Source organism: Puma concolor, chromosome D1 (genome assembly GCF_028749965.1).
Source record: "Puma concolor isolate L17-30 chromosome D1, mPumCon1.1.hap2, whole genome shotgun sequence".
Lineage (NCBI taxonomy): Eukaryota > Metazoa > Chordata > Mammalia > Carnivora > Felidae > Puma > Puma concolor.
The window spans coordinates 88,369,926-88,389,192 of record NC_141676.1 but is presented as its reverse complement, the minus strand read 5'-3'; the positions used below and the strand labels follow the sequence as shown (position 1 = coordinate 88,389,192).

Genomic DNA, 19,267 nt, shown 5'->3' with positions numbered 1-19,267 from the left:
AGGGCACGCGGGACGTTGTGTAGGCTGAGAAAACCTGCTTCCAGGTCATTGTGATGATGGAAAATAACTTCCATGTGTCTTCTAATGCCTTATTACAGTACCCTCCTCCTCAATGGGACCCTCCCAGGAGAGGAGGCACCATCCTAGCTCCTAGGGGAAAATTCTCACTTCTGTTGTTGTTTCCTGAGGGAGCAAGGTTCAACCCATCCCAACTCATCAGGATGGAGGGAATCTCAAAGAGGGGACATTTTCCACATGGAATGGGGGGTAGGACAGAAGTCCTGATAAAACAGATGTTACCATAGATCAGAGATTCCTTAAAATAGACAAGATGGAGGGAACAGAACAGAATGCATATTTAATATGCGTCAGAGGCATTGTCTGCATTTACCCCCCTGCTCCTCACAGTGGTGCAACTTAGTAAGTATTGCTAGTCACATTATACAGGTAAGGCAACTGAGATCCAGGCATTGAAATCAGGTAGGATCCACACCTAATAAAAAAAAGGAAGCTGAAATTCAAACTCAGGTATTATATGGACTGAATGTTTATGTCCACCCAAATTTATGTGGTAAAGCCCTCATCTCCACTGTAATGGTTTTGGAGATGGGACCTTTGACATGCAATTAGAGTTAGATGAGGCAATGAGGGTGGGCCCTTCATGAAGGGATTCATAGCTTTTTGGGAAGAGATAGAGAGGGAGAGAAGAAATCTCTCTCTCTCCACGTCAGGGAGGACAAGACAGGCAAGGACACAGTGAGAAGACAGCCTTCTGCAAGTCAGAAAGGGAGCTCTCCCCAGAACCCGACCATGGTGGCATCCTTATCAAGGACTCTGGCTTCCATAACTTGAATGAATGAATGCCCATTGTTTAAGTTGCCCAAGGTATGGTGTTCATCATGACAGTTTGAGCTAACTAATATAACAGGTTTGTTTACTTTTGAAGTCCCAAGACTTTCAGCAGCCCCACAGTGCTTCCAAGAGCCCCTTGGTAGTCGCTGAGAAAACCAAACATGCTTTACATAGGTTCCCATGTGGCTCAGGATAACAACAGTAGCTCCTTAAGCCCTTGTATAAGTTCCTATAGTCCCAGGATAATGAAAACTTACCCTGCTTGCCTAGAGAAGTCCCTACTTTCACCTTCCTCTGGGGAAGGGTACAGAGGATCTTAATCACAGGATTTCAAGGTGAGATTTTGGGGGAAAGGAACAAAGTGATACCAAAGGGTCTGAATTGTGAGTGTCCTTCATCACTGCAGCTCACAAACACAGACAGATGGGCGGCATAGTCTCCCTGTAGGCCAGGGGCAAGTCAGGGCTGCATGTTGGAAAATTACAACCTGAATTTGTGGGGCTGACATTGGGCAGTCCACTTACACTCCCCCAGGCCCAGCAGGTGTGGTGGCCTCTTGCCCCTTCCTTGGCATGGTCCTCTTCTGAGGCTGTCCTTTTCCCATCACTGAGTTTGCCTGTCAAGCTGAGCCAAGTAATGAGACAGGAGTCAATTAGTTCTCCCCAATAGACTGCTCCCCTGTCTATTCCCAGACTCCCAGGTGACCCCATTATGATAATGGCCCAACCTGGCTGCTCTCAGAACAGGCCTGATGGAGAAGTGAGAGCCTCCTTGAAATGCGAATTACAGAGAGGCTGGCAGACTACAGCTCTGTTCCCTGCTGGCTCTGGACAGGAGCCTTCTGCCTCCCCATTGTCACTGCTGAGCAATGCCATGTGCTTATTCATACCACATGCTGCTGGCATTCCAGGAACATCCCATCGTGCCATTCATTCCAACAATGGGCTCGATCTGCTGACACCCAGGGAGACAGGTGGATTCAGAGCAAAAAATGTGTTGCTATACACTGGCATCCCAATCTGAACTCAGTCTTTAGAGCAGGTGCCCAGCTTTTATATCCTCAGCTATGCGATGCTGTTCTTCACTCTGGACCTTGATAAATACACCGCTTTTAGAAAACTGAGGCAGCCTGACTGCAAAACTTTGGGATAAAAAGATTAGCAAGTCAGTCAGCATCTGGTATTTGATTTAACATCTTAGTCTTCTCAAATATTTGAGTCTGGTAACATTGTGATAACACAACCAAAGCAACATCATGATATGGGGATTATGTGCTTCAACAATCTCAAATAATTTTCAAAAGAGTATCATCCTCGGCCTCTGGCAAGCTTCCCATCCCATGTGCACGCACTAGTCATTGAGTCAACGCAGGTAGCTGAAGAGTAGTTATGTAATATTTAGCCAGGACTAAAGCTAAATTTTGAGATAATTTAAAACATAGAGATTAAATGTGTGTCATATGTGTTAGACTTACAGCTAAAGGTATTATACTATCCATGTGATTTATAGCTTTAGACAAAACACTTTGTGCACTGGGGTTGATAAAATCCACCCACATGTCTGAATCTAGAATGGGAAGCTGAAGAGTCTTCACAAGACAAACCCCAGAGGTCCCCATGCTGGGCCCATGTTGCTTTGTTTTGTATTCATAGACATATAACATATATATGTGTGTGTGTGTGTGTGTGTGTGTATATATATATATATATATATATATATATATATATATGTATCTATCTATCTATCTATCTATCTATATATATATATATAATGTATAATTTGTTGCATTGCTTAAAGGTTTCCTTTTCTCTTCCATTCTGTAGGCTGCTTTATATAGTCCATGTCCCTGTAGTTCTAGGATAATTTATTATTTAATTATGTAACCATTACATAAATTTTAAGCTTCATCCTTCAGTGTTTCTATTGTTGTTAATGTAACTGCTATGGAGGCACGTAAGTTTTATTTATTATTTCCATTGTAGAGCAATAATTATGTAACTCTGCAATTCCGCAACTATTATTTCTATTTGTTTAATTACATAACTATAACGATATTAAACCTCTAAAACATTTGGTGATAGATTTATGCAGAAGATGCTAGGAGACAGCAATAATAATGATATATCAGAGTAATAATAAAACTAAATAATAGTATTAATATTAATATTAATGGCAATAATGTAATAAGCAGCAACATTACCATTTGCTTTTCCTTCATGCTGTATTTGGTCTCTTTAATGGGTTCCTTCCCAAATCTCTGTGGTTAATTAGCTATATAACATTTGGTACTCAGCAGTGGGTACAACCTCATTTCCAGACTTTACCTGGCAAGGCTGTGCTTTATAGAATACCAGATGGAACGGGTCTGTTCTGTCCTTTTTTATAAGCCTTGGAGTGGGCAGATTTCTTTCTCCCCTGTGTTACCTGGGGACCATCCATAGATAGGATACCCTGTGCTGAGAGACACAGATGCTACAGAATCCTAAGAACCTGAGATATGTTTGGAATGCAGGTGTGTGCTGTAGATGCACCGTTTTGGTGGAAAGATCATGGGGTTTGGAAAGAGACAGATCTGGATTGAATTCTGGCTCTGCCACTAACTAGGTGACCTTGAGCAAGTTAGCTAGTTCCTTTGGACCACAATTTCCTCATATATAAAATGAAGATAATAATATCTACACAGCAAGACTGCATGTGAATGAAATAAAACAATGGGTGCCTATGACTAGGCCTGTGGTTGATGACTGTTGATAGCTATTGTTTTGGAGAAATTAGTCATTGAGATGAAGAGGGAGAACACACCTTGAAGCTGCTTCTCTATGACTCACCTTGTTTTTGCCTTCTCCCCTCATGACCAGGAGTTCCCTCCCTTCCTGATCCCCAAAAGTCACCAAAACAGTTAAAGAGGTAACATGTAGCCAGCGATCACTTCCTTTTCATTCATTATCTGATTAATCATCATAGCCACCCTAAAACATAAGGGCAATTATTATCTCTGAGTTGAGGAACTCAAGACACAGACAGGTTGAGAAATGTGTCCAAGTCTCCCCAGTTCATTGGTAGTGAGCCCAACCAGTGTATCTCCACAGCAGGTGTTCTTAAGCTACACTCTGTATTCCTTCCAGGTGCATAACCCAGCAGCTGCATAAAGAAGAAACCATATGAGCACCTCCTCCCTCTAGGGAACCAACTTTCTCCTTCCCCCTTTCCACCACCCCAGTCCATTCTCTGCAAAGCAGCTTATCTAATAATCTGAGAATGCGGATCAGTGCCATTATCGCTACTTTTAGACCCTCCAAAGACTTTGTTACTCTCAACCTCTTGCCAGGGCCTAAATACAAATATCTGTATGATTTGACTTCATCTCTTCCTATTTGCCAGACCCCTAGCCTTCTCTGACTCTGCCATGCTCCACCTCCATTTCTCTCAGGCAATTGCATTCAGTTTCCTATGCCTGTAATGCTTTCTATCTTCTCATCCTATACATCTCCACTTATATAATTTTCCCCCAAAGCTTTACCTAAATTAACCTTGGCCCCATGTCCTGATATTCATTAATAAACATCTTATATGTTTCATGTATAACAGGTACTATCCTGCACTTCTTTAAATTTTCTGATCATTCATTTTTTGCAGTGTGTCCTCCACTGAGGTGTAAACTTTATGAATCCAGGCCCTGTGTCTTACTTGTTCACAATCCTACCTCTAGACATAGCTCAGGACCTTGAAATCAGTAAACATTTGCTTATGGGAAAGAATGACTGTCTGTCTTTGTGTGGCCATATATGCCTTTGGGGGTTCAAATAGTTCGTATACAATGGGAAGAAAAGGATATTGAGTTTTCTCATGAGGAATATTAGTGAACATCCAAGATGTGATATAGCACCCATATTCAGAAGTTTAGACATGGGTGAGAGTATGTTTATGGCTCTGGAACTGGGAGTGTAGTAAGGCAATAATGTGTTCAGCTGGGGAAGAGTGTATCAGAGAAAGGCAGCTGAATCAGACACATGTGACAAGTAGAGGGGGAGAGTCCTGTCTTGTTCCATAAATGTGAGGAAATTCAGGGTTGTTTTTCCAAATTGACATCTGACTCAGAACTCTGGTACTCAGAGCAACTACCCTTCCAGAGGGCACATGGCAGTCCTCCATTCTGCCAAGAGTATCTCTTGTTTCTACAGTTACCACCAAAGAACCTACATTATTCCACCTGTCTTCTAATTATTATTATTTTATTGAAGCATCTTCCTTCCTTGGCTTATATACATGTGTGATCTTAAAAATATGTTATGTTATTTAAAGCAATGTGGTCTTTCTCCTTTTCACTGACTATTTTCCTTTTCAATCACATGCTTTTAATTCCTATACATCACATTTCAGTCACTGCCACATGAAACATGGAGCATAAATATTCAGATACAGCCCTTTTTATCATCTTTCTAATTCCCATTTCTCTGTCCAATTCCCCAATTCCCCAAGGGATATTCCTCTCCCTTTTTCCAGTGGCTTTGTTACCATTACACTGTCTTCCTCAATAGTCATCACCCATGTTTATTTTATTTTTAAATTACTAACTAATGTGATTAAGTTGGAATTACTTTATTGTGTGTCATCACTCTATATGTATTTTATTTTGTGTTGAGAACTATAAGCAAGGCAATAAATATCATGTAAGGGTTAACAATTCAACGTCCAGAATCAATTGGCCTGGGCTCCTAATCTCAGTTCAAAGGCAAATTGCTTAACTTTTTAGGGGCCTTGGTTCCATCATCTCCAAAAAGTGTTCAACAATCTGACCTCATGAGCTTGTTGTAAGAATTAAGCAAGGTAATCCAAATAAAGTGCTTAGTACCTTAATACCTGAATAATAATAATAATAATAATAATTATTATTATTATTATTATATGCTTGTAATGAAATAGTTTATGGTTCTAAAAGCACCAGTAGAGAGTAAATCATGATTCCCAATCTATGGGACCCCCCCCAGGGCGGTGTAGACTAAATAAATAATGTGACCTAGATATTTTTGTATTATTTTTGAAAGGGTGAAGTTTTTGTTATATTTAAAAATATAGCTCATTTAAATGCTATTGACTTCATCAAATCAATGTAAATCTTCACAGAGGACTTGGAGGGTTTTGATAAGGTCTTGGTATCTCAAAAGGTTGTTAAACATTGGTATAAGTTGCCCAGTACAAAGACCGGGCATATGTCACATTCTCCAAGCAGTTCCCTATGACAGCAACAAATAATTAAGCATTTAATGGCATCTTTTCTGCTGATGATCTTCTTATCTCACAGAAATTCCCTCCTAAATTTTCCTATATTTAACATTTCACACCTATTTCTGAATTCCCAATACTTCTTCCCCATTCCATCAATTCATATTTTATTCTCCATTTATTTGATATTTTTAGTTTTATAAAGTAAAAAGTTTTCTACTGAAACTATTCTTTCAATTAAGAAGAAAAGCACTCAAACCCTCTTCAAGCTTTATGCTTCTGTGAAAATGTTAGCAGAGAAACTCCAATGTGAAAACAAGACAAGAAAGGAGGTAAGAAAGAAGGAAAGAGAAGGAAATTAAAGAACAAAGAAGAAAAAAGAATGTTCACCAGTAACTAGCTTTTGTTTTCTCTAAAGCATTTATGTTTTTTTTTTTTTCCCTGTGGGATCAAAATATGTTGAGTTCATTAATTATAGATATTTGAATAATGGTGTCCTATAGGGGCTCTACAACCCTGCCTGTGGAGAAAATTTTACTGACTTTTTTTGTTTTGTTTTGTTTTGCACATAAAGCAACAGAGATTCAGAGCATTGGTGAGAAGTGAAAATTTTCAAGGTGACAGCTAGTGACTAGAATCAAGGCTGTGGGCTACAAGTGCTGTGTTTTTTTCTACCTGACCATGAGGGAAGGCTGGGGGATAGGAACATCAATCACATCTCTGCCTTGCATATTCTGAACCAATTGAGAAATATGCTAAGAAGGCAGATGTCCATCCAGTCCAGGCAGACTGGCAATCCAACCTCAGATCTCTTACTAATCAATGGGCTGTTCATGGCATGGTGAAGGCAGATGATACATCCCAGGGTACTAGTCCAGCCAGAGCTCACATGCTCAGAAATTTTCCCAGGCTGATTAGACAGATAGATCTCTCCTCCTCTCAGGGGAAGTGAGGAGGGAGGATGTTGCAGAAGTGTGATTCCACTCATGTTTTTTCATGTTACAGAAATAAGAGGATGAGACATGGTTTGAATAGCCCATGTTGTTCTTTTGTCTGTTCATTTGTTTTTAATTAAATCATTTACCCAGCTAAGCAGTCACCAGATAGGCCCCACCCCCTGACAGGGGAGACCAGAGACCCGATGGCTGGTGCTGAGCAGGCTCAAACTATTGTTTCCCTCCTCCTTTTCTTTTTTTCATTTTTATTTTTTTAATGTTTGTTTTTATTTTTGAGAGAGAGAGAGAGAGAGAGAGAGAGAGAGCATGAGGAGGGGAGGGCAGAGAAAGAGAGGGAGAGACAGAATCCTAAGCAGGCTCCAGGCTCTGAGCTAGCTGAATGGAGCCTGATGAGGGACTTGAACTCACAAACCATGAGATCATGACCCTAGTGAAGTCCGATGCTTAACTGACTGAGCCATCCAGGTGCCCCTCCCTCCTCCTTTTCTACTGAAGGTGGAGAACCTAGACTTTAAGATTCTCCTGAAAGGTTCTCCTTTCGGAATATGAGGGGATGTACTTGTAGACCCAGCCCATCTTTAGAGATGTGAACTTGTCAACACAGAAGGGATTCTCTTCCATTGGTAATAGAAGTGTTGAGTTCCAAAAGGTAAAACATTAGGTCTAAGGCTTCCCAGGACAGTCAGTATAACTTTCTCTGCATGAGTTCTTAGGCAAGTCTGATTGGAATTAGATGTTTACTTTGTAGGTTCCAGGCTGGGACCATTTCTGAGCCCTGGCTCTGTAAGTCATGAGATTTTCCTAGTAAGAAACGTCTGCTAAATTAAGTCAATAGCCTGTGGGTGGAAATAATAGCTTCCACATGCAGGAATCTCAAATTTCTGAGCTTCATGAAACAGAATTGGAGCTTCCTGAAGTCTCCTGTTCATTGTTTCTTTTCCAGTGCTTTGCCATTGATCCCTGGGACGATTGGGAACACTGGCCCTTCACAACTTTGCTCTGCAATCTCACGGTCAGTATGATGAGTATCACTGCCTGCTGCCTCATTTTCCTCAGCCAATGTTTCTTGAGCCAGGGTTAAGTCAGAAAGGACTGTCATTGAAGAGACACCATTTGTGTCCATAGGTTTATGTGGGTGGTGTCGTTGTTCTTTCTGCTGTTGTTCTGTGTTCTGGACTCTGATTTTTGTGGATGCTCAGATTGGGATGATGCTTCTTTTCACATTTTTTGTAGCACTGGTGACTCACATGAAAAGGTCCTCTAAAGAATATGCCAGGCAAAAAAGAGAGCCCACCAGTCTGGATGAACTGGAAAAATCTAGCAATTCCAACTCTAAAACTTATAAAACAAAACCAGTAATAAAAAATGTATTTCTTGATAAAAGGCATCTTAGAAATTTTCAAAATGCTGCATCTATCTCACTTAAAGCTTTTATCAACTATGTTACTCCTATTTATGATTATAGGAAAATGTAGTTTGACCCTTATGTGATTCTGTATCTGTACTGCAGCACATGAAAGACTCAGGGTTCAAGCTTTGAGCAGCATCCAGTACATAGATGACAAGGTTAGAAATTCAGACACCAAGATGCCAAGGCTTCATCATTATTGCTCCAGAATCTGTCTAGGCTAAGACTACAATCTACCCAGGTATATGAGTCAGCACTGACTGGGACATGTTTTGGGCCTTTATCATCATCATCACCCATTTAATCCTGGTAGCAGTTTAAAGTGAAGTTTTTAGGCCTCCTTTGGTCCCAAGTCCATGCTCTTCCATAATTTCCTTGTAATTCAGTATGAAATATCAGTATTTTCAAGAAAGGGGGACTCCTTGTTCTGCTGGATTGATGTAGTGGACAACCTGGGCTCTTCAGGTGTTCAATGAGCTTTTCTATGAAGGTCAGTGTCCCAGATGCAGCCATCTCCAGCACCATCTGCACACTACTTGGGCTCAGAGGTGCTCTTCCTTGTTCTAAACCTGGGTAATGCCATCTTCTCTCTAGCCCCGCTTCTGTCGCTGGGAAGTGCCTTAAAACTTGGACTGGGGGAGAATATGAACCCTGCACTTCTAACGGAATCATGTTGTTTCTCTTTGACTTTAAGAACGTCAGAAAAAAAATTGATAATTCTATTGGTAGTGGTGTAACATAGTGTATGCTTTATTGAGCAGTCCACAGTGAAACATGAGGGCTGAAGTGGACACATTGTTACACGTTCTCTTCCACATGTTCAGGAAACTTTCTTCTTTTTTCCATTCTCTACCTTCCTATGCCATTTCCAAATGTATTTCTCATAATCCTCTCTCAAACCAATCCTAAATGCTGTTGTTGTTCGTTTATATGCTATTTTCAAACTGGCATTTAACTTAAAAGAAGTGATTAATATCTCCTATAGGTTTAGTATCATTCTAGTTCTTGGTAATAGTGATTTGAAAACATATGGTCTCTGCTCAAGGGGAGACTCTGTGTGTGTGTGTATTTGTGTGTAAAAACACATATATAATAATATACGTATTATATGCATATATAGTAATATAAAACTATATATAGTATAATATATAATATAATTGTGAATATATATTAAAATATCATGTATATCCTAGCCATAAAATATATGACTATTATACCAAATCTCAACAGTTATAGTGCATAGTAGGCAGGATTCCATAATGACACCCATTTCTCCTCCCTCCTGCACATACACCCAGTATTTTCTCCTCCCCTCGAGTGTGGGTGGAGTCAATGGATATGATGGGATACTATCCTTATGACTAGGTTATTGATCAGTTGACTTTGGATCAATCAAAAGGGACATTATTCTGGATGAGGCAGACCTAGTCAGGCCAGTCCTGTCAAGACAAGGTGCAATGTCAGAGAGATATCCTCCCGCTGGCCTGGAAGAAAGCAGCCTATGGAAAGAACCACAGAGTCTGTGGTCATGACTTAGAACCTGAAAACAGACTCTAGGACCTGAATGTGATCTCTAGCTGACAGCCTTATGTCAATTGGTCACAAGGAAATAATTCTCCTAATGATCTGATAAAGCTTGAAAGTGACCATTCCCTAACTGAGCTTCTAGATGCCAATACAGACCGTTGACACCCAACTTCAGCATTGTGAGATACTGAGCAGACCACCCAGCTAAAACAGAAGGACCCCTAACCCATGGAAACCACGAGATGGTAAATTTGTGTTGTTTTAGGTGTCAATTTTGTGGAAATTTGTTCTGCAACAATAGAAAACTCACACATGGCATTTATACCAAACACTGGGGGATCAGAGGGGAGGGAGCAGTTATCCCTACCTAAGAAGGGGTGAGTACGTTATAGAGAGGAGATGATGGTTGCGATGAGACTAAAAGGAATAAAGAAGGAATAAAGATTGGCCAGAAAAAGGGGAGAGATGTTTGTTGTTGTGATACCATCCAAGATATGTTTGCAGAACAGCAGGTACACTGGAATATCTAAAGAGTAGGCTGCTGTGCTCACTTTAGTTCTTTCTTAATGCAGCCATTTCAAAATCATATTTATGGATTGGACATTTCCATGGGTAAATGGGAGTTTACCTTCACCTTAGCTTCCCATATCACTGGTGTGCCACATATATGATGTTGCCTGGCATTCCCTGTATCCCTTTCCTTAGCATTAGTCTTATACTGATGCATTTTAAAAATCAGAAACGTGTTGTAAATGCAGGCAGCAAATAGTTGAGTGGGTATCTTTACCTTTTCTTCAGACATTTTTCTCTTCTTTCTGACTATCCGTTCTCATGTGGCTAATGTGGTAGGTCACATGCATAACCTTAGCAATGCAAAGTCACACACTGTCTTGTCAAACACGATGCCTTTATCCAAGAGTGGTGTAACTTGATTGTGTTCCAACTTCAGGATGTCCTCCTTCTTCATTTCAGGTGACTAAGCGGTGCATGATCTTCCTCCCCTTTATTACATGGTTTAGGTTCTCGTGTATCATTCTGTCAGCAATGGCTGCTGGACTCACAGCAAAATTCCCACTAGTGTTTTAAAGCCTGGATTCAATAGTGCTAAGAACCCCCAATTCCTGACATCTCCTGTCATGCCATTTTTAAACAAAATAGTCAATAGCCATGGAGTCATTGACTTTGCCTTCTTCTGTTTTTCCAAAATTGCTCTGAAGGCTTCCACCGAGCTTGGAGTACTTAATCGTCAGTGAATTCTTCATAAGTGTCAGTGGGAGACCCATCTGTTCCAAGAGCTTTCCTTTATCTCAATAGCTTTTATTAAGCTTCTTACCCCTCAGGCTCTGATTTTTGCCCCTTACAACCTCAATTTCTTCTTCCATGGCAGCATCCCAGGAAGGATGGTGATGTGCTCCTTCATTTCTTCCTTCTCCTTATTTCTGTCTCCCCTTGGGGACGTCCATTCTTATCACTCACACTAACCCTTGACTTTTCACACAATTACACACACTGTCTTATGGAGCTGGAAAATTCATTTTCAAAAAGTCACTGAACTTTTTTTTTTTCTTTTTTCTTTTTTTTTGGCCCACGAATACACATTTCCCCACCGTGTGCTTTCTGGAATAGTTTTCTCCACTTTGTATCACTCCAGCAGGGCCAACAGAGCATCTACTTGCCACAGATGAATTCATAGCAAGCAGGATAAATGAAGAGGTCATATTTTTGGCTCCAAATATAATTTTCCATCTCTGTTTTAGGTTGTGTGGTCGCCAAGAATTGAAGCAAGTTTTTTCTTTCACTTGCCATTAGGAACATTCCTCAGAGCTGTTCTTGTGGTTTCCAGGAATGCATTAAACTTAAGGTGAAGATAATTTTGCCTCAGCATTCAATATGAGTGTATCATTAATGATCTGAGTGCTGTTGTGGGCTACTTCCTTCCTAAGATGCCTGTGGCTTTTAGAGCAGACTGATTTCAAAACTGCTGAGAGGAGCTCAGTCCCCTGGACAGACCCTGTGGTGACTCAGAAGAAAATGAGTATGTGTGTTCCCTTTCTCTTTCTCTTCCTCTCACTTCCCTGCCTATTCATGAGGCTTAGCAACGCACGTCTCTCTTGGAGTTTTGTGTTTTATGGACGTTAGAAACAGTAACTCCAGAGGTAAAGAAGGCTTTCTCTGTCTGCTGTAAGCCTCCCTGTGGCTTCTATTTCAGTGTCCCTGGATTGTAACTCAGCACAAGCCTCCTCCAGGGGAAGGCTGTCCATGAAGTTAATCTATGCTTTACAAAACACAGTGAGATGTATCTTAGAAAAAGAGTATGTGGAAATACCTTTCAGGGGGTTGTCCCCTGAAAATATCAGATATGGAGCATCACTGCTCAACTGTGGTTGGCAGCTTTATATATTAGTTCACTTGGTTTATGGTTTAAAATTTTTTTTTTCAACGTTTTTTATTTTTTATTTTTGGGACAGAGAGAAACAGAGCATGAACGGGGGAGGGGCAGAGAGAGAGGGAGATACAGCATCGGAAACAGGCTCCAAGCTCCGAGCCATCAGCCCAGAGCCTGACGCGGGGCTCGAACTCCCAGACCGCGAGATCGTGACCTGGCTGAAGTCGGACGCTTAACCGACTGCGCCACCCAGGCGCCCGGTTTATGGTTTAATATCAAGGTGCTTTTTGCTGTGTGTAGCGCTTGCTCAACAAGGAGGAAGATCATGTGTTTCTTCCCTGGAGGTGATCTTCTCCACCAGGCAAAGTTGAAGTGAAATTTTGGCCACTTTTAGACAGCAAGACTCAACAAAACTAAAAAGATTTTCATTTTCACTTTCCTTACTTGATAAATTCCCGAAAGAAAACATTTACTCCCATGATTTCCCTCTTTCCTCCACTGATGTCACCTGAAAGTGTGTATTTAGGGACTATCTCTTCCAGATACCTATTTTGATCATATCTTCCCTCCCAAAAGAATAGTCATTAAGCAACGCTACATACTGTAGCTCTGTCTAACTTAGACACACCTTGAAAGCATATACTCAGCCTTTTTCCTCTAGGAGCTTTTAACTTAAGATATACATGAATTTAAGAATTTCAGTGAACATAATGCCTATGGCAAGATGAAGGCTTCTGTGCCAAAGAAGCAAAAGTGATGTGAACTTGATACTGAGCCAGTACAAGTTTTGATAGGAGTTATACATAATAAATGACTTTTTGGGACTTGTGTGTTAGGTTAGAATTAGTGCTTGACACAAGGATTACCCACACTGCTTGATGTATTTCCAGCCAGTTCCATGGGCCATAAATCACACTTAAAAAAATCTTTCTAGAACAATAGTGGTGCCTTCTTTATTTCTCCACTTGCGCTTCTCTCTATCAAGGTAATGGTAGGTAACTTGAGGTTGTCTGGAACAACAGGCTTGAGTGGAAGCCCCACTCTCTATCTGGTCTCAGTTCCAGGGCCCTGTGACTTTATTTAATTGAGAAGTATTAATGGGCCTTTTTGGCCCAAAGGCTTTTAAAGTCTTATTTTACATTATTTGTCCTCTAGAAGCAGTTTCTAGCTTGTGCAACTCCAAATTTCTGATACTTTTATTCTGTTTCCTTCTGTCTGCAAACTAGCTCACTCTTTCTTGAAATACCTTGCCAAACACAGCAAGGGAAGATCAACATATGCTAGCATTCTGGCTCATTCCAACCACCTTCCCAAGATGCACAGGCTCAGCAGACACTTGGTCTGCCTTCCACGCTAACAAGGGTGACAGTTTTACCAAATGTTTCACTACAGCAAGCAGGGACTTCCAGCTTGCTAGATCTGTCTCCTCACTGCCTACCACAAAACTGCTAAGCTCCTGTCATATACTTTACTTTTTTTATTGTTTTTTTTTTCCCAGCAGCATCTACATCAAAGCCTTGATTTTTGTCTTGGTTCAGGTAACACTAGCTGTTAAAACAAACAAATACCCACATTTTAATGACAAAACAGAATGAAAGTTATTTTTCCTTCATTTAAATTCCAATGCAGGTGTTCCTGGATCATGAAAGAGTGACTTTCTGCCACATAATGATCCAGATGCATTCTGTCCTGTGACTCCACTATGTCTTAGGACTTCCCAGTCTTCAGCATCCAACCAGCTGAGGAAGTAACAGTGGGATGTGTTTGTGGCCCAGCCTTAGAAGAATGCATATTACTTATGCTCAAGTTCCATTTTGCTATAACTCAGCAAATGGCTGCACTGAAGTGTGAAGAGATTGGAATCGTGGTCTCTGGTCGGCTATGTCCCAGTGACAACAGTACAGGAGGAAAGTTCAAGTCACAAACTTTTGGTGGCAGAAGCTGCTTCTGCTGTACATGAAGAAAGGTTTTGGTAGAAATTATGTGTTCAAAGGGAAAATGAATATTCATCAATACTTATGTATGTATTATGTACTGGTGTAGATGTAAGTGTATGCATTTGTATACTTGTGTATATAAATATAATATTTATATTATATACTATAGTATATATATCAAATATAACAATTTTCAACAATACCCTCTAGTGGTAGGGTTAGACAACTTGATTTGAGAAGAGTTAACGTCAAGGAGAAACGTGATTCCATGAAGAAAATACACACACACACACATACACACACTGTAAGTGAAGATCTTTTCATGAACAGTATGATTCTAATTCATCCTCATGATACAGGGGTTCTTTTTTTAAGTTTTGAAATACAGAAATCATGAATTCCCATACTCAATTTTTTATGAACAAATCCTTTCCCAAATGCAATTCTGATGTTCATCTTCACTGAAGCATTTAGTATGAGATTCTTCTCTCATGCCTACCATTCTTAGGAGGAGTTTGAAGTAGATACCTGTTCTTCACAATGTGCTCTCCTTTTCTGTATTCTAGCTTCAAATTATGGTATTAAAAAAACCCCAAAAAAATATTCTCATTTTAGCAAAAATGCTTCCCAAAAGTATTGTTAGTAATGCTGTGAGTTCACTCTAATTTCCTGGTAAATTGCTGTCATCAGATATTACAGGTACTACCAAGTTCCTGGTTACTTCAGGAATTTCTACTTTATATTGGCGTAGTGACAAAGTTTATCTACAGTATATGACTGTGAATGCTTCAACATGCACTTCCATTAATAGAAAACACCATCATTTTTACATTAATCATAAAGGGAATTGATAATTGCCTATGGGAGTTTTTACCTATGAGCAAAACTGTTTGACCCAATTATGTTTGCATGGTGATGGATGAATATATTGAATTATGATAAATAGATCATTGGTGGATTTCAGGGGAAGAGAAGAAGTATCCCAGGGGAATAAGCCATGAGTGAGCAAGTGCTAAAACTTTTAAAAACTGATAATACTGTCATTACATCACCTGTCACAGCTCAGAAGTTTAATCCCATTCAATGAAAGAGATGAGAAGGTAAACCTGGTATGTTCAGTAACACTAAGCACCTGTCAGTCAAATCCCAGGATCCACATGAATTTGTAGAAAAGCAACAGACACCCTCTACAAGGAGCTAAAACCTGCAATGCTAGCTGGTGACTGGCTTTCCAGAAGGTCAAACTGAAGCTAATACAACTGGCTCCGTGCATACTTATGCTTTGCAAAAAGATAAGACGCCAGTCTTACTTCAAAAGCCATTGGCTATATTCTTTTAAACTTGAAGTTTAAGATTCTATTTAGAGTTGATAAAGTTGAGCAAGAAATTTAAGAGTGATTGATCAGACTTACTTCCTCAGAGAAGTCCCTTTTCACACACTTAACTGTTCCCAGGCTGAGGGGTGTTATTTGTTTGCAATGACTTGGATAGAAGGCAATTCTAAGGTAGAAGAAAGATCATGTTAGTAGTAATCAGGAATACTACGGTTACGACAAATTACAAGGTCCTCAAATTTTACACTCATTTATAAAATCTGACACATTTGTTTTTAAATCCAGCACTAGCATATCATGATAGTAATATGTATATACACACACACATATATACACATATATATGATAGTAATACATATAATATATGTTATATATCATATATATGATATAATATATATTATATTATAGTAATATATATGTGTGTGTGTGTGTATATATATATATATATTATATCTGTCCCATTTTATCCTCATGTTCAACATTAACTTCCTTTCTCATTTTCCCAGACTTATCATGAATACCTCAAGTTTGGCAGCTAACTAATGTGGTAGAGAGAATTCAAAATGATCCTCCTGATTCTCACACTCTGGTGTAGATGCCTGTGTAATCCTCCATGTTTGAGTGAGGACTAACTAGATGTATGAATGTGATGAGATAGATAGTCTATTATCGCTCCCTTGGTTAGGTGTGTTGGGTGGCAAATTTGATTACATTGCATTACATAAGTTTCTATCATAGAAGACTTGAAAGGGATAGGAAGTCAGCCAGATGCCTTCCTTTTAACCTGGAAGAAAAGCACACAGCACTGTTGTGAACTGAGTATGAGGGCTATGTGCCAAAGATCCAGTCAGTCTCTAGGAGCTTATAACTAGCAAAAACATGGATGCCTCCATCCTACAGTACAAGAAATATATTCCTCCATAGCCAATGAGCTCAGAAGAGAACTCAGAGCCTCAGTTGAGATCACAGCCCTTGCTGACACCATGATTTCAGCCTAGACAGATTCTGACCAAAGGACTCATGAATGTCTGACCCATGAAAATTGTGAAACAATCCTTTTTTTTGGTTTTAAACTGCTAAGTCTTTGATAATTTCTAATGCAGCAAAAGAAAATTAATACAACTATACATAAAATTTAATGTTCAATTTATTATTCTATTTCATTTTATATTCATAAAGCAAAACTATGAGCAAAACTATGAGCAAAACTGTTTGACCCAATTATGTTTGCATGGTGATGGATGAATATATTGAATTATGATAAATAGATCATTGGTGGATTTCAGGGGAAGAGAAGAAGTATCCCAGGGGAATAAGCCATGAGTGAGCAAGTGCTAAAAAATTAAAAAAAATATTTTTAAACTCATACATTCATATATACATATTCATACATATATATTATAAAATTGTTTATTTAAAAAAGATGTTTATTAATAATTTGAAATATTACAGTGTACAAGATACCAGTGATAGGCCACAGTCTCTGCCCTCAAAGTATTATAATTAGTAAATAAATTAGGTATATATAAACAAAATCTGTTAAGAATGAATCACATTTTTGGGGAGCCTGGGTGGCTCAGTCGATTGGGCATCCAACTTTGGCTTAGGTCTGATCTCACTGTTCGTGAGTTCGAGCCCCACATTGGGCTCTGTGCTGATAGCTCAGAGCCTGGAGCCCACTTCAGATTCTGTGTTTCCCTCTCTCTTTCTGTGACCCTCTCCTGTTCACTCTCTCTCTCTCTCTCAAAAATGAATAAACATTAAAAATTAAAAAAAAAATAATTAATCACATTCTTAACACATAATCCCCCAGGAGTTGCTTGTACTGGTATAGGAAGGCACAAAGAGTAGTAAGTAAGTAAATAAGTCTTATTATGGGATGGAGGAATCAAGGAAAGATTCTAGGGTCTTTGGGTGGCTCAGTTGATTAAGTATCTGACTCTTGATTTTGGCTCAGATCACAATCTCACAGTTCATGGTATCAAGCCTCTGCTGTCAGCACGGAGCCCACTTGGGTTTCTCTCTCTCCCTCTCTCTGCCTCTCTCTCTCTCTCTCAGAATAAATAAACTTAAAAAAGAAAAGATTCTTTTATAAAATTCAACTTGAGGTAAGTGTTAAAGAAGAATAGAAATTCTTCAGATGGAAATGGAAGAGAAGAGTATTCTGAACAGAAAAGCTGTCTGACTAATCATAGAAGATGCTTTGCAAGGCACTTTAAGTAGGTAGGTAAGAGAAAAAGATAGGGCTGCAGTGGAAGAGGCAGAAATGAAAATGAGTCTAAAGAGAAGTCTGAACAGGAAGACATCTTAAAGACATGACACGGAGAGTCGTCCAAGGGGTAGCAGCATGGGTATCACCTGGGAACTTGGTAAAAATTCAGAATCTCTGGCCCCATCTACATCTACTAAATTATAATCTATGTTTTAACAACATTCTCAGGTGATTCAGAGCTACTTTCATGTTTTAGAGCCTCTTGATGATGGTGAGTCTGGACACTATCTTTTAGATAAAGGGAAGATATTAAAATGTTTTAAGGGGTGTAGTAACACAATCAGATTGAGATTTCAGAAAAAGCATTAGCAGTGGGAGGGATAATGAAAGACATGTGACAGAAAGCAGAGGAACAGTTAAAGCATTAGTCTAACATTCTCAGGTAGGAGAACGAATGAGGAACAGTGGACACAGAAAAGAGTGGACAAGTAAGATAGATTTTAAGAAGAGATAGCATATAGAATTTGAAAACCAGACCAGGGACACTGAATTGTTTAAAATGAACATCAGGGGTTGGTTAATACAACTACATCGATGGAGTGGTCATTTTTGAATGTAGGATATACAGGACAAAGAGTGAATTTTAGTTTGGAAACACTGAGTTTGAGATGGCTGTGGGACTGAGGTAAAGATGTTTAGTAGGAAATGGTTATATGAGTCTCTAGGTCACTAGAAAAATCTGAGTCACTTCTAGGTCACTAGAAAAGTCTGGGTCATTACTCAGCATGTCAGGGACTTGTAGGGTGTATCTGAACTTATGAGTGAGTGAGTGATTTCTGTCCAATGTTTTCTTCTAAAAATTTTTTTTAAAGTTTATTTATTTTTGAGACAGAGAGAGACAGAGCATGAATGGGGGAGGGTCAGAGAGAGGGAGACACAGAATCTGAAACAGGCTCCTGGGTCTGAGCTGTCAGCACAGAGCCCGACGCGGGGCTTGAACTCACAGACCGCGAGATCATGACCTGAGCCGAAGTCGGCCGCTTAACCGACTGAGCCACCCAGGCGCCCCTCTTCTAAAATTTTTAAGACATTAGAATCCGTATTTCCGCCAGCACTTGATTTTTCCCCCTCCACCTTATTATTATTTTTTTTTTAAATTTTTTTTTCAACGTTTATTTATTTTTGGGACAGAGAGAGACAGAGCATGAACGGGGGAGGGGCAGAGAGAGCGGGAGACACAGCCTCGGAAACAGGCTCCAGGCTCCGAGCCATCAGCCCAGAGCCCGACGCGGGGCTCAAACTCACAGACCGCGAGATCGTGACCTGGCTGAAGTCGGACGCTTAACCGACTGCGCCACCCAGGCGCCCCCCCCTCCACCTTATTAAAATAATACTTATAAAATACATATATCCAATACCTATACAATACACA

The 19,267-nt window shown here is 39.8% G+C and overlaps 1 protein-coding gene across 2 annotated transcripts in view; it reads left to right on the top strand.

Moving 5' to 3' along the window:
* NTM (neurotrimin) overlaps nt 1-19,267 on the top strand; it is a 949,272-nt gene that overhangs the window by 379,627 nt on the left and 550,378 nt on the right. Inside the window, exon 1 of one of the 2 annotated variants that reach the window (XM_086678651.1) lies at nt 8,025-8,043. The exons of the other annotated variant lie outside the window; for it this stretch is intronic. The gene's annotated coding sequence lies outside the window, so the exon portion shown is untranslated. Of the gene's footprint in view, nt 1-8,024; nt 8,044-19,267 lie in introns of those variants that run through there. 2 annotated transcript variants of the gene reach the window in all.